The following is a 17,693-nucleotide window of genomic DNA, read 5'->3' as shown; positions in this document are numbered from 1 at the left end:
GCCCGTATTCTAAGATCGGTCATTGAAGGTCTAACAAACATGACAACATTGTACGGCTTTTCTCACATCGTGTACCAGTTGCGGCCAGTAATACCGCTCTTCCACAAGAGCTCACGTTTTGTCTCACTCAAGGTGTCCACCGAGGCCACCTCCATATAACTCTTGAATAATCTGCTCTCTCAAAGAACTTTGGGGGATGCACAATTAATTCCTTTTGAAGAGGAAATCGTCCTGTATATGAAGGTCACTAGGGTGACCTTTTTGGCACTTCACCCAAGAATCTTTGAAGTTCTCGTCCTCAGGATACAGCTCCTTGAGACAGTTGAAGCCGATCAACTCGTTGCTCATCGTAATAAGTAGTGATGCACGACAGCTAAGTACATTAGCAACCTTGTTCTGCTGCCCTAACTTGTGCTTCAGAACGAACGTAAATTCTTATAAAAACACAACCCATCTAGCATGCACAAGATTTTATTAGACTGACTATTAATAAACTTTAATGCTTGATGGTTAGTGTACAAAACAAACTCTCTTTGAATCAGATAATGTCGCCAATGTCGCAATACCTGAACAAATACGTATAACTCAAGCTCATATGTCAACCACTTCTTTTGGGCTTTGCTGAGCTTCTCGCTATAAAAGGTTACCGGCTTGCCTTCCTGTGATAATACTCCTCCAATTCCGACATATGAAGTGTCACACTCAACCGCAAACAGCTTGTCGAAATTAGGAAGCACCAAGACCGTTGTTGTGGACAAACGATGCTTGATCTCATAAAAGCTCTTGTCAGCTTCATCAGTGCACTGAAACGGTCCATTTTTCATGCAATCTGTAATAGGTGGGACTATTGTGCTAAAATTTTATACGAATCGATGATAGAAGGTCACCAACCCATGAAAACTCCTCACCTCATGAATGTTTGTCGGGATCAGCCATTCCCTAATAGCTCGCACCTTTTCATCGTCCACACAAATGCCTGTGGATGTTACAACAAATCCTAAGAACAATAGGTTGTCCGTTAAAAAACTACACTTCTTCAAGTTGAGGTAAAACTTGTTAATTTATAGGGCCTACAGTACCTTCCTAAGATGTTTCTTGTGTTCCATCTCATCCTGGATATATATTAGTATGTCATCAAAATATATTACCACAAATCGACCAGTGAATGGTTTTAGAACTTGATTAATCAAACGCATAAAAGTACTTGGTACATTTGATAAGCCGAAGGGTATGACCAACCACTCATACAACCCATCCTTGGTCTTGAATGCCGTTTTTTACTCATTACTAGGCCGGATACGAATCTAATAGTACTCACTCCTTAAGTCTAGTTTAGAGAACACCTTGGCCCCTTCTAGAATATCGAGCATGTTGTCCAATCATGGTATTGAGAACCAATATTTGATGGTAATTTTGTTGATTGCCCAGCTATCGACACACATGCGCCAGCTTCCATATTTTTTTGGCGTTAATAATATTGGTATGACACATGGGCTCATGCTCTCTCTCAAGAGACTCTTACAAATCAATTCCTCCACTTGCCCCTGAAGTATCTCACACTCATTCGGACTCATTCGATAATGAGGGCGGTTGGGCATGTTAGCCCCAGGGACGAGGTTTATGTGATGTTAGATGTCCCTCATGGGGAGCAATCCATTAGGTAAATCTTTAAGCTAAACTTCTTTGAATTTATTTAGCAATAGGCTTAAATATGGAGGAATGTTTGAGGCTTTTAATTCCTTGCCCTTCACCACTACGGCGTATACCTCGCCAGTTTCCTTCGATTCCTCCATGAAATCTTGAATGGTCAAGAGGGAACTCCCCTCCACTTTAGAGGCTTTAGGGTGGTTCTCTGGTGCCATAAGGGCAATGATTATTTTTCGACTATCCTTAATGAATATGTAAACATTGTCTCGTCCTCGATGGGTCACATCACGGTCCGACTGCCAGAGTTGACTAAGTAACATATGACATACTTCCATGTCTACCACGTCACAAAGTAATTGATTCTTATAATTTTTGCCAATTAAAAATGAGATAGTGCATTATTTAGTTACCTTAGTCTCGTTCACTTTTTTTTATCCAACCAATTGAGTATGGGGGACGATGTTTTGTCATTGGTAGCCGCAACTTGTCCACCATCACTCCTGAGACGATGTTCTCGCTACTACCACTATATATGATCACAGCACAGACCTTTCCGTTGACAGTGCACCGCGTATGAAATATATTGTGTCGTTGTCGATGTAATTCATTCCGTGAGACATACAGTAATCACCTCACAACTAGAGATTCGCCATGATCCTCGCCTGTCAATTCATCACTATCTGATATTTCCTCAGTGACTTGTTCATGTTCATCAAAGCCAAGGTCTTCTTCTGCGGCCTCACATTCAGTGCCCCATTCGTTTATGGTCAAGTGTGCTATGGGACGTTGAGGACAGGTGTTTGATCAGTGGCCTGGTTGGCCACGACGGTAACAATTGTTTGACCATAGTTGATCGTAAGGATTTAGAATTCTACTCGGGCTTGCTGTTGTGGATGTTACACTTTGAGGCCTAGATGAGCTACTCCCTGTATCACGGTTTGTGGTTTCAGGAGGTTGAAGACATTCTCCTACTGGTTCTTTTCCTCATGCCAACATTGGATCCTACGCGGGACATATTATGGGGGGTTGAGTTGAATGATAAGGTCGATTCGAAACTCTTGCAAGCTGCGTTTCTACCCTACCTGCCAACTGAACCGCTTCATCCACGGTCTCGACTAGGTGTATCTGAACTCGATCTTGAATTGTCAATTGTAACCCTCCTATAAATCATGCGACCTTTTGTAACTCAGATTCTGACAAATCGTTTCGTGTTGCCAACCGCTGGAATTCTTCAGTGTAATCTGTGACGGTTCAATTTCCTTGTCGGTAATTCTGGTATTGCTAGAATAATATCTACTCATAATCACTGGGGAGAAATCGTGATTGAAGAAGACGTCTCATCCGTGGGCATGATGAGATAGGTGTCTTGTTCTGATTGGCTCGTGAGAGTTGTAATTGCTCCCACCATGTAAAAGCACCAGATTTTAATTTAAACGCTATCAATTTTACCTTTTTATGATCTGGTACGTCCATATAATTAAAATATCTCTCTACTTCGATTAGCCAATCGAGGAAATCTTATATGCATAATAAACTATTAAAACTAAGAAGGTTAGCCTTACCTCAATAGTCTCTTTCAGCACAATTTAAATAATCACCTACACAGATTGGTCGTCAGGCAAAACCTTTATTAAGGTCCTCATTACTAGAACTTAAATCATCTGGTGTAGCCCTACGGTTTGCCACTGGTAATGCTCTACGGAAATCGGAATTGTGTCGTATTGCAACCACAGGTGGTGGAGCAACCATAGGCGAAGGAGCACCGCCTAGGGCTTGGGGTGGAAGTAGCGCATCCGCAAGACAGTCGAGGGTTGCCTGCAGCCCTTGCATGGTCAACTGACTATCCCGATGGAAAGCTTTCATTCTTTCCGTAAGATCACAAATCCCTAGATCACCGTCCACAGGATTTTGGCTCATACCTTTGTTGTTTGCCATCGACCCGAGGGGAATCCTCGCTTTGATACCAATTGACGCAGGGATGAATGTGATGAGGTCAATCACCGTCTTCCTCAAGGATAATTACTCCAAATCCACGGAGCTTCTCTAGACTCCTCATAGAGACTTCTCTAATCCACGAGGAAAGAAAGCAAGAAAATAGAAATAACTTCTAATAAATTAGAAATTTAATTGATGAATGAAATAAACAAGTTACAACCCTTTAAATAGGGATACCAATCAATAAGAGAGAAATCAGAAGCAAACTATAACTAAAACTCCTACAAATTCGTAACTTACTATAAATAGTAAATTTACTTTTTATAATAAGTTTCCTATGTGGCTTAACCACGCTATTCTCCTAATTATTCTAAGCACTTTTCATGTTGGACACAATTCCTAAAGCCCAACGGATGAAGAGTCATAATCAAACTAAAACTTATTATTTATAGTAAAAATGAAATTAAATATGTAATTCGACCATCGATATGATGGAATCTCGCAAATTCTACGTGTGGGCAACCTGGCTTCCACCAAGTTAGTTGGCTAAAGTATCTCGTTTTACCCCAAAATCATATATTTTACGCCCGATAACTCATTTCGGATTGTGAGATACGCCCGATCTAAGGTCCGACGGTCCGGATCACTTCTATCCTCGACCGGGTCTTTTCTGATCCATCTTGGCCATGAAACTGTCCGCGACCCGCTCTACATCAAAGTCCTTCGCCATCTTTTTAGTGATAGGCAATACGTCCCCAATCACAATGCAGCGTGTGATACGTCAGCCAATAGGGTGGTGTCACATCATTAAAGTTGTATTTAAGTGGGAAACATCTATCCAACTGAATTTATGCTTCCATATAAAACCCTAAGTCCCAAGCTACTAAGTGTTAATTAGCTTATCTTGGTTTCTATTTATTAAGTTGAGATGATTAAATTTAAGTAAAAAAATTTACTTATAATTGATCTTAAACTAAACTTATCTTAAATAAGTTACTTATCTACTGTAAGTACAAAAAGTAACTTTTTGGTGGTATCCAAACAGGCCCTTAACCTCGCATTCTCCATGAGGGTGCTTTTGTAGTTCTGTTGATTCAGGAAAGTGGTGATACAGCTAATGCCACTCCTTTATATGGTGCTTTCTATATTGCACTGATAATAATTGTCCATTTCTTCGGCTTATGTTTGTAAAGCTAGAATTATCTAACCAATTTGAAGTTTGAATGGATTTAATGAACAATCTAAATGAATTGATCAAACTCTGTTAACTTCACATGGTATGTGGAAACTTCTGTGTATTTCATTGATAATAATCAAGAATAAATATAAAAGAGTGTTGGTATTTAAATAGATCTTATGAGCTAATAGAGGATCCAGACTAATCTTAGGAGATAATTCGGAATCTAGAATAATTTAATCTAGTATCTAATGTATGCCAACACCTCTCCTCAAACTCAAGGTGGTTGTGGAAGTAGTTTGAGTTTGAAAGGCATATTTGATCAGAAATAAAAGAAAAAAAACTTCTGTAATAATAATGGGTGAGTTACGACACGTAGCAATGGGTAGCATGAGTTGCGAGCAAGCGGACAATTATTGATAGATATCATAATTGGGGTAGCGAGTAGACATGATTGCAAGGTGGGTCCTTACTCTTGCTCCAGTGGTAGACTGATATAGAGCGGGTCGCAGACAGTTTCATGGCCAAGATGGATCAGAAAAGGCCCGATCGACGACAGAAGTGATCCGGACCGTTGGACCTTAGATCGGGCGTATCTCACAATCCGGATTGAGTTATCAAGTATAAAATATATGATTTTGGGGTAGAATGAGCTACTTTATTCAACCAGCCAGGTTGCGCAAGCCGGATTTACGAAATACCCCTAGATCGACGGTCGTTTCCCTATTTTAATTACGTTTTTACTATAAATAGTAAGTTTTGGTTTGATTATAACTCTTCATCCGTCGGGATTTAGGAGTTGCGTCCAATGTGAAAAGAGCTCAGAATAATTAGGAGAACGGTTTGGAAAAGTAAAATAGGACACTTACTATTTTTGGCCGAAAACCTTACGCACTAGTAGACATCACAACCGTCTATAAATAATAAGTTTACTATTTATAGTAAGTCACGAATTCTAGGAGTTTTAGTTGTAGTTTGCTTTTGATTTCTCTCCCATTGCTTGATATCCCTATTTGAAGGGCTGTGAACTCGTTTATTGGAATTCATTAATCAATTTCGAATTTATTAGAATTTATTTCTATTTTCTGCTTTCTTTCCTCGTGGATTCGAGAAGTCTTTATGAGGAGTCCAGAGAAGCTCAGTGGATTCAGAGTAGTTATCCTCTTGAGGAAGATGGTGATCGACTTCATCACGTTCATCCTTGCGTCAATTGGTATCAAAGCGAGGATTCCCCTCGGGCCGATGGCAAACAATGAAGGTATAAATCAAAATCCTGTAAACGGTGATCAAGGGATTCGTTATCTTTCAGAAAGAATGAAAGCTTTCCACTGGGAGATTAAGTTGACCATGCAAGGGCTGCAGGTAACCCTCGACCGTCTTGCGGATGCGCTACTTCCGCACCAAGCCCTAGGCGGTGCTCCACCACCTATGATTGCTCCACCACCCATGGTTGTTGTACGACACAACCTCGATTTTCGTAGAGCACTACCAGTGGCAAACCGTAGGGCTATAACAGATGATTCAAGTTCTAGCGACGAGGACCATAATGAATGTTTTGCCCGACGACCAATCCATGGAGGTGATTATATAGATCGTGCTGAAAGAGACTATCGAGGTAAGGCTGAACTTCCTAGTTTTAATGGTTTATTACGTATAGAAGATTTCCTCGATTGGCTAGCCGAAGTAGAGAGATATTTTGATTATATGGACGTGCCAGATCATAAAAGGAAAAAATTGGTAGCGTTTAAATTAAAATCTGGTGCTTCTACATGGTGAGAATAATTACAACTCTCATGAGCCCGTCAGAACAAGGCGCTCATCTCATCATGGCCACGGATGAGACGTCTTCTTCGATCACGATTTCTCCCTAGTGATTATGAGCAGATATTATTCCAACAATACCAAAATTGCCGACAAGGAAATCGAACCGTCACAGATTACACTGAAGAATTCCATCGGTTGGCTATACGAAATGATCTATCCGAATCTGGATGGCACGATTTATAGGTGGGTTGCTACTGACAATTCAGGACCGAGTTCAGATGTGCCTAGTCGGGACCGTTGATGAAGCAGTTCAATTAGCAGGTAGGGTAGAAACACAACTTGTAAGAGTTCCTGCTCGTCCCTATCATTCAACTCGACCCCCCATGACGGGTCCCAATCAGGATCCAGTGCTGGCACGAGGAAAAGATCCAGTAGGAGAACGTCTTTAATCTCCTATAACCACAAACCGTGATACGGGGAGCGGCTCATCCAGACCTCAACGTGCAACACCCACAACAGCGGGCCCGAGTAGGATTCCAAATCCTTATGCTCGACCAAGGTCGAACAATTGTTACCGCTGTAGCCAACCAGGCCACTTGTCAAACACTTGTCCTCAATGTCCCACAGTACGCTTGACTATAAACGAATGGGGCACTGAATATGAGGCTGTAGAAGAAGATCATGGCTTTGATGAACATGAACAAACCACCGAAGAAATAACAGGTGGTGATGAAGTGACAGGCGAGGATCGTGGCGAATTTCTAGTTGTGAGGCGATTACTTTATACCCACGAAATGAATTACATCCACATCGACACAATATATTTCGTACTTGGTGCACTGTCAATGGAAAGGTCTGTGATGTGATCATAGAAAGTGGTAGTAGCGAGAACATCGTCTCAAGAGTGATGGTTGACAAGTTATAGCTACCAACGACGAAACATCCTTCCATGTACTCAATCGGCTAGATTAAAAAAGTGAATGTGACCAAGGTAACTGAACAATGCACTATCTCATTTTCAATTGACAAAAATTATAAGGATCTAATACTTTGTGATGTGGTCGATATGGAAGCTTACCATATGCTACTTGGTCGACCCTGACAGTCGGACCGTGATGCAACTCATCGGGGATGAGACAATGTTTACATATGCGTCAAGGATAGTCAAAAAATAATCCTTGCCCCTATGGCACTAGAGAACCACCCTAAAGCTTCTAAAGTGGAGGGGAGTTCCCTCTTGATCATTCAGAATTTCATGGAGGAATCCAAGGAAACCAACGAATTATACGCCATAGTGGTGAAGGGCGAGGAAGAGGAACCCTCAAACATCCCTCCAAGTTTAAGACTATTGCTAAATGAATTCAAAGAAGTTTAGCCTAAAGATTTACCTGATGGATTGCCCCTCATGAGGGACATCCAACATCACATAGACCTCGTCCCTAGGGCTAGCCTGCCCAACTGCCCTCATTATCGGATGAGTCCGAATGAGTGTGAGATACTTCAGAGGTAAGTGGAGGAATTGATCCGTAAGGGTCTTTTGAGAGAGAGCATGAGCCCATGTGTCATACCAGCATTATTAACGCAAAAAAAGATGGAAGCTGGCTCATGTGTGTTGACAGTCAGGCAATTAACAAAATTATCATCAAATATCGGTTCCCAATACCACGGTTGGACGACATGCTCGATATGCTAAGAGGGGCCAAGGTGTTCTCTATACTAGATCTAAGGAGCGGGTATCATCAGATTCGTATCTGACCCGATGATGAGTAGAAAATGACATTTAAGACCAAGAAAGGATTGTATGAGTGGCTAGTCATACCTTTCGGCTTATCGAACGCACCAAACACTTTTATGCGTTTGATGAATCAAGTTCTAAAACCGTTCACTGGCTGATTTGTGGTAGTATATTTTGATGACATATTGATATATAGCCAGGATGAGGCGGAGCACAGGAAACATCTCAGGTAAGTGCTGCAGGTCCTACAAATTAACAAGTTGTACCTCAACTTGAAGAAGTGTAGTTTTTTAACTGACAGCCTGTTGTTTATAGGATTTGTTGTAACGTCTACAAGCATCCATGTGGATGATGAAAATGTGCGAGCTATTAGGGAATAGCTGATCCCGATAAATATTCATGAGGTAAGGAGTTTTCACGGGTTGTCGACTTTTTATCGTCGATTTGTGCGAGATTTTAGCACCATAGTCGCGCCTATAACAGATTGCATGAAAAAAGGATCGTTCCAGTGGACTGATAAAGCTGACAAGAGCTTTCCTGAGATCAAGCATTGTTTGTATACAACATCGGTCTTGGTGCTTCCTAATTTTGACAAATTGTTTGAGGTTGAGTGTGACGCCTCCTACGTCGAAATTGGAGGAGTATTATCACAGGAAAGCAGGCCAATAGCCTTATACAACGAGAAGCTCTGCGAAGCCCGAAAGAAGTGGTCGACTTATGAGCTTGAGTTGTACGTAGTTGTTCAAGCGCTGCGACATTAGCGGCATTATCTGATTCAAAGAGAGTTTGTTCTGTACACTGACCATCAAGCATTAAAGTTTATTAATAGTCAGACTAACGTAAATCGTGTGCATGTTAGATGGGTTGCGTTTTTCTAGGAATTCACGTTCATTCTGAATCACAAGTCAGGGTAGCAGAACAAGGTGGCTGATGCACTTAGCCGTCGTGCATCGCTACTTGTTATGATGAGCAACGAGGTGGTCGGTTTCGACTGTCTCAAGGAGCTGTATGCCAAGGATGAGGACTTCAAAGATTCTTGGATGAAGTGCCAAGAATGTCACCTCAATGACCTTCATATATAGGACAATTTCCTCTTCAAAGGGAATCGATTGTGCATCCCCAAAAGTTCTCCGAGGGAGTAAATTATTCAGGAGCTACATAGAGGTGGCCTCGGTGGACACCTTGAGCAAGACAAGACGCGAGCTCTTGTGGAAGATCGGTATTACTGGCCGCAATTAGTACGTGATGTAGGAAAAGTCGTACAACATTGTCATGTTTGTAAGACCTCCAACGGACAATCTCAGAATACGGGCCTCTACACCCCATTACCGGTGCCTGGCGGTCCTTGGGAGGATTTATCAATGGACTTCGTGCTTGGTCTCCCACGAACACAATGCGCCATGGATTTGGTGTTCATGGTGGTAGATTGTTTCTCCAAGATGACGCACTTTATCCCATGCAAGAAGACCCTCGATGTAACACATGTGGCGAATCTATTCTTCAGGGAGGTCGTACGGCTACACGGGGTCCCCAAGACCATTACTTTTGATCGTGACACGAAGTTTATTAGCCACTTTTAGCGGACTTTGTGGACTCGATTCAATACACGACTTCAATTCAGCAGTGCTTACCACCCACAGACTGATGGGGCGGACCGAAGTTATGAATCGTACGTTGGAAAACCTCCTTCATGGTGTTTCAGGAGAAAAACTGAAGCAGTGGGATTTGACCTTATCTCAAGCAAAGTTTGCATTCAACAACATGGTGAACCGCTCGACAGGAAAATCACCGTTCCGGATTATCTATGGACAAGTGCCTCGCCACACACTTGATTTGGTCCCTCTGCCCAAGCACCTAGGCACGAGCATTGTAGCAGAACATATGGCAGACAAGATCATGGGCATCCATGCGGAAGTGTAGACCAAGCAACATGCCTCGAACGAGAAGTATAAGGAACAAGCGGACAAGCACCGGCGACAAAAAGTGTTCGAGGTGGGCGACCGCGTTATGGTCCATCTGTGCAAAGAGAGATTTTCGACGGAGACGTACAAGAAGTTGAAAAATAAGAAGATTGGACCCATCCCAATCATTCGAAAGATCAATGATAATGCTTATGTTGTTGATCTTCCAGATGACATGGCGATCTCACGGACTTTCAACGTCGCGGACCTGACCGAGTATCATGAACCAAAGCAGGATGAGAACTCGAGGACGAGTTCTTTTGAAGTGGAGGGGTCTGATGTAGAGCGGGTTGCCGATAGTTTCATGGCAAAGATGGATCAAAAAAGGCTCGGTCGACGACAGAAGTGATCCAGACCGTCAGACCTTAGATCGGGCGTATCTCACAATCCGGAATGAGTTATCGGGCGTAAAATATATGATTTTGGGGTAGAACGAGCTACTTTATCCAACCAACCTTGCTACACTGGGTTGCGCAAGCTGGATTTGTGAAATACTCATGGATTGACGGTTGTTTCCCTGTTTTAATTTCATTTTTACTATAAATAGTAAGTTTTAGTTTGATTATAACTCTTCATCCGTCGGGCTTTACGAGTTGCGTCCAACGTGAAAAGAGCTTAGAATAATTAGGAGAACGGTTTGGTGAAGCCAAATAGGACACTTGCTATTTTTGGCCGAAAACCTTGCGCACTAGTAGACATCACGACCGTCTATAAATAGTAAGTTTACTATTTATAGTAAGTCACGAATTCTAGGAGTTTTAGTTGTAGTTTGCTTTTGATTTCTCTCCCATTACTTGGTATCCCTATTTAAAGGGTTGTGAACTTGTTTATTGGAATTCATTAATCAATTTTGAATTTATTAGAATTTATTTCTATTTTCTGCTTTCTTTCCTCGTGGATTCGAGAAGTCTCTATGAGGAGTCCAGAGAAGCTCTGTGGATTCGGAGTAGTTATCCTCTTGAGGAAGACGGTGATCAACCTCATCACATTCATCCCTGCGTCATAGACTCTCAGGAGTTTTAACACCTGGTCAAGGGTTCAAGTACCCATACATGGTGAAATCCCACTAGCGTGAGTGTGTGGGGGTGTGTGTGCGTTGTTATGTTTTTTAGATAAAAATAAATTTCAAAAATAAAAGTTATTTTTAGAAAGTAAATAAATATATTAATTATTTAAACTTTCCATAAATAGTGTGTATAGCCAGTTGGTAAGAGAAGGGGTTTTTGCTTATGCAACTAGGGTTCAAATCTCCTTCGCACCGTCCGCGCACGCGCGCGCGTGGCGTGGGTTGTAGGGCTACTTGGGCGCTTTTTGGCGCTTTATTAGGCACACTTAGCACTTCGCACGTTCGCATCGTCGCAAGGAGCAAAAAGATAGTCTTTTTGGCACATGGTTCAAACTTTTTTGGCCATGGTACAACTGGAATTGAACGAGGGTTTATCCTGATGATTTTATGACCTTTGTTGATTAAGAGTAATTGTGACATGATTGTACATGTGACACCTATGCCATGTGTCGCTTATGTGGATTCAGTTTTTCCTGTTGGATAACTGCTCCTGTCTGAATGGGTACAGAAATAACCGCCATATGACATAGAGTCATGTCCTTTCATGGAAAGGCAATTATTTGTTGTGAATGGGTATGAATTTCTTGAAGAGGCTCTTTAACACCTCTTCAGGAAGAAATCCATAACTTTTCAGTTGATATAAATCCTGGATACTATAATCTAGAAGAATAGACTCTTAATTCTTAACATTATATCATCTTCTGTGCAATTACTCTCGATCTAATCTCTTACTGAGTTTTTTCTGAACGTCTTAAGGCATATCGGTGTCAAAACTAGAGATCTGTTCAACACTTAAATGTGCAAATTTTCATGTTGAAAATTGGATTGAGAGTTCATTGTATCCTGAAGACAATTTGCAGATTTCCTTCGTTTGCACTTGCTGGAATTTCCAGAAAAAGGGCAGCAAATCTATCTTGAGAAATCGACTATTCAAGTCAAGCCTTGAACCCGATAGATCTGATCGTTTTCTTCTATCCTTCGTTGTGTATTGAATTTGTAACATTCAAGACAGATCTAACTCTAGTCACAATGGAGGCAATTCATTCCATTCAAGTTATGAACCAAGACTTTGTAAGACCGGATCGTTTCGACGGTCAATTCTTCTCAAGATGGCAGCAGAAGATGTTTTTCTTTCTGACAACTTTGAAGTTATCTTGCATCCTAGATGATGATCTGCCTTCTCTGACCAAGCCAAAAGATAATGACTCAGAACAAGTGAAGGCAGAACAGAAGAAAAGGAAGGAAGACAATTTTCTATGCAAAGGTCATATCTTAAATGCCCTCTCTAATTCCATCTATAACTCATGCCGTAAAATATCCTCTGATAAAGATTTGTGGACAAAATTAGATGAAAAATATAAAATTGAAGAGATCAGTACTCAGAAATTTCTGATCGACAATTATGTCCACTTCAAGTTTAAAAATGATCAGCCAATTCTCTCCCAAGTAACCGAACTACAGAACTTGGTTGATGAATTGAAGATTAGTGGTATAGATCTTCCTGAAGAATTCATAGTCGGTGTAGTAATTACAAAATTACCCTTATCATGGTTTGATTATAAAAAGAAACTGAAACATGATGAGAGGAAGTACAATCTTGAAGGGCTTCAACGACATCTTCGTATATAAGAAGAGTCCAGAAACCGAGACAAGAAAGAAAGTGCTTCAGAAAATCATTCCAAAGCAAATATAGTAGAAGATGACAAGTTGAAAATTCAGAACTCCAAATCTATTCCCCCAAAGAAAGATACAGAATTTAAGAAAAAGGAAAAGAAAAAGGGTAAGTGTCACTTCTGCAATAAGCCAGGAAACTACATAAAGGAATGTCAACACAGGAAGAAGTAACTAAAAGCTCAGGCTAACATGACAGAAGAACAACTTGTAGCAATGATTACTGAAGTTAACACAGTAATATCCGACGGTGGATGGTGGCTAGATACTGGTGCAACCATTCATATATCGAAGGACCGAAATATCTTTAAGACCTATGAAGGTATTACAACTAGACAAGAAGTGAAGATGGGTAATAACGTTCGTGCGAACGTTGTTGGAAAAGGAACAGTCGAGCTTCAGTTTACATCAGGCAAAAGACTGACACTACAAATGTATTGCATGTACCTGACATGACTAAAAATCTAGTGTCAGGCGATCTTCTCAATAAGAGAGGATTCAAAATAGTGATTAAGTTTGATAAGTTGGTTATCACCAAGAATGGTATGTTTGTTGGCAAAGGATATTCATGTAATGGTATAATTAAACTAAATATTAATAATAATAATGATGTTTCCGTTTATATAGTGGATTCAGTATCTTTATGGCATGCTAGACTAGGTCATGTTAATTATCATTTAATGAAAAGAAAGATGATCCTGGGACTTATACCTAAATATGAAATACAACAAGAAGGGAAATGTGATGTGTATGCCCATTCTAAAATAACCAGAAAACCATTTGAGACTGGCATGAGAAAAACACAACCCTTAGAGTTAATTCATTATGATATTTGTGATTTAAATAATACCTTAACTCGTGGAGGAAAAAAGGTATTTTATCACATTTATCGATGACTTCACTAGATTTTCATATGTATACTTGATAAAATCTAAAGATGAAGCCTTTGAAAAGTTTAAGCTTTATAAGGCCGAAGTAGAAAATCAGTTGAATGTAAAAATTAAAACCCTTAGAAGTGATAGAGGAGGTGAGTACTTTTCTAATGAATTCAATGAATTCTGTGAATTAAATGGTATAATCCATGAATTTACGGCACCTTACACACCTCAACAAAATGGCCTAGCGGAACGCAAAAATAGGACATTAGTTGAGATGATCAACTGTATGATATCAAATTCTGGATTACCACTGAATTTGTGGGAGGAAGCATTATTAACAGCAAACCATATTTTAAATGTTATCCCACACAAAAAATTAGATATCTCCCCATATGAATTATGGAAAAAGAAGAAACCATATTTTCATTACTTCAAAGTGTGGGGAAGTATAGCAGAAGTCAGGATTATTGATTCTAAGAGAGTTAAATAAGGTCTTAGAGGAATCAGGTGTGCCTTTGTGGGTTATGGGATTAATAGTCCCGTATATACATTCCTAGTTCTAGAACAAACTTCTTTTCCTGACAAAAACATGATTATAGAGTTTAGGGATGCTATATTTTTTGAAAATACAGTATACAAAGACTATATAAATAATTATACAAAAAGGCGGGTTGATAAAAATATAATAGAACCAATGAACAAAGAGCTTAACAACTTTCATGATAAATCTAATACTCATCCAGAAGGAAATGAACCAAAGAGATCGAAAATGGAAAGAAAAGAAAAATCTTTTGGCCCAGATTTCTATATGTTCCTTATAGAAGGGGATATAAATGAAATAAGAAAGGAGATTACTCTACCACTAAGTATTGAAAGTGATCCATCAACACTTAGTGAAACTCTCTCATCTCCTGATGTACAGTTTTGGAGGGAAGCCATTAACGATGAAATGGATTCTATAGTCTCCAATAATACATGGTGTTTGGTCGATCTTCCACTAGGTTTAAAGCCTATAGGATGTAAATGGATTTTTAAAAGAAAGTTCAATCCTAATGGAACCATAAATAAGTTTAAAGATCGATTGGTAGCCAAAGGATTTAGATAAAAGGAAAGTATTTATTTTTTTGATACATATGCTTTTGTTGCTCGAATATCTACCATTAGGACTTTAATTGTTCTTTCAGCAATTCATCACCTAGTAATCGATCAAATGGATGTCAAAATGACATTCTTAAATGGTGATCTAGATGAGGAAGTCTATATGGAACAATCTAAAGGGTTTGTTCAACCCAGGCAAGAGAAGAAAGTGTGTAAACTGGTCAAATCTCTCTATGGGCTCAAGGAAGCTCATAAACAATGGCATGAGAAGTTTGATCAAGTAGTACAATCTAATGGTTTTAGAGTAAACCAAGCAGATAAGTGCATATATATTAAAGGTCAAATCATTATTTTTCTACACGTAGATGATATGCTAATATTTGGACCAAATGAGGACTGTGTGAAAGAAACTAAAAAGTTTCTAAGTACCAACTTCAGTATGAAGGATATGGGCAAAGCGGATGTAATATTAAGTATTAAGATTTATAATCTTAATGATGGAATAGCCTTAACACAATCTCATTACCTAGAGAAAGTGTTAAAGAAGTTTAATCATTATGATGATAAACCAGTTTCAACCCCATTTGATCTAAGTATTAAATTGATTAAAAATACTGATAGATGTAAAGCACAACAAGAATATGCGAGTGCTATTAGGAGTTTAATGTATGCAATGAATTGCACTAGACCCGATATAACATTCACAGTAGGAATGCTAAGCAGGTATACCAGTAATCCAGGACAAGTACACTGGAATATGATTTTCAGAGTTTTAAAGTATCTAAGAGGAACCATAGACTATGGACTGCATTATAAATCATATCCTGCTATACTTGAAGGGTACAGCGATGCAAGCTGGAATGCAGATAACATAGAATCTAAATCTACAAGTGGCTGGATATTCACTCTTGGAGGAGGAGCAATATCATGGGCATCTAAAAAACAAACGTGCATATCTCACTCTACAATGGAAAGTGAGTTTATTGCACTTGGCACTGCTTGTAAAGAAGGTGAATGGCTAAGATACCTACTGATGGAAATCCCATATTGGCCAAAACCTACTCCTGCCATATCTATCTTTTGTGATAGTCAGGCTACTCTTTGTCGTGCTATGAGTAAGACTTATAATGGTAAGTCTAGAAATGTAGGTCTAAGGCATAACTTTGTTAAATGATTGTTTAGAGATAGAGTAATCACAGTGGAATATGTTAAATCCATCCTGAACTTAGCAGATCCCTTGACAAAAGGTTTATCAAGAAATCAGATAAGAAGAACCACTAAAGGAATGAGACTAAGATCCATAAAGATGTAACTTTCACTCTTGATAGCTACCCTACCTATGTTTTGAAATATAGGCTAGGTTCAAAGGAACAAACAACTCAAGTATGCGACTGAAATATACACTAGAAAAAGAAAATTTGAGTCTCATTCCTAAAAGTCTAGTATTTGGTTTCTGCATTTCATAAGAGGCTGAGTACTAATTCTTAATAGATCTATAAGCAGACTTTGCTGAGATGAAGCAGAATCATCTTTGATAGATCTACATATATGAGTAGAGAAGTGAGGCCGCTTTTAAAGAGATTGGAATCGTCTCTATAATACTCATGAAATAAGGATACGCACAAGGCCAGAAATGTGCGAACTTTTAGATCTCCGGTTATATATGAATAGATGTGTGTTATGTGTCCAGTGAGTCATTTAAGGTCCTTAATTCAAGACTAATGAGTCACTAAGTACCTGGCATAACTTTGATACATATACACTTAAGTAAAGGTTCAAATCCAAAAGATACCTTTATTTATACACCTATTTATATTGATATGTCATTCGTTCTATAATCTGATTCTATTTTTGAAATTGTGGGGAATTGTTGTGTTTTTTAGATAAAAATAAATTTCAAAAATAAAAGTTATTTTTAGAAAGTAAATAAATATATTAATTATTTAAACTTTTCATAAATAGTGTGTATAGCCAGTCGGTAAGAGAAGGGGTTTTTGCTTATGCAACCAGGGTTCAAATCTCCTTCGCACTGTCCGCGCATGCGCGTGTGTGGTGTGGGCTGTAGGGCTGCTTGGGCACTTTTTGACACTTTATTAGGCACACTTATCACTTCGCACGTTCGCATCGTCGCAAGGAGCAAAAAGATAGTCTTTTTGGCACATGGTTCAAACTTTTTTGGCTATGGTACAACTGAAATTGAACGAGGGTTTATCCTGATGATTTTATGACCTTTGTTAATTAAGAGTAATTGTGACATGATTGTACATGTGGCACCTATGCCATGTGTCACTTATGTGGATTCAATTTTTCCTGTTGAATAACTGCTCCTGTCTAAATGGGTACAGAAATAACTACCATATGACATAGAGTCATGTCCTTTCATGGAAATGCAATTATTTGCTGTGAATGAGTATGGATTTCTTGAAGAGGCTCTTTAGCACTTCTTCAGGAAGAAATCCATAACCTTTCAGTTGATATAAATCCTAGATATTATAATCTAGAAGAATAGACTCTTAATTCTTAACATTATATCATCTTCTGTGCAATTACTCTCGATTTAATCTCTTGCTGAGTTTTTCTGAACGTCTTAAGGCATATCGGTGTCAAAACTAGAGATCTGTTCAACACTTAAATGTGCAAATTTTCGTGTTGAAAATTGGATTGAGAGTTCATTGTATCCTGAAGACAATTTGCAGATTTCCTTCGTTTGCACTTGCTGGAATTTTCAGAAAAAGGGCAGCAAATCTGTCTTGAGAAATCG

Source organism: Magnolia sinica, chromosome 4 (assembly GCF_029962835.1).
Source record: "Magnolia sinica isolate HGM2019 chromosome 4, MsV1, whole genome shotgun sequence".
NCBI lineage: Eukaryota > Viridiplantae > Streptophyta > Magnoliopsida > Magnoliales > Magnoliaceae > Magnolia > Magnolia sinica.
The sequence above is the reverse complement of the archived record's forward strand: the minus strand, read 5'-3'. Positions refer to the sequence as shown.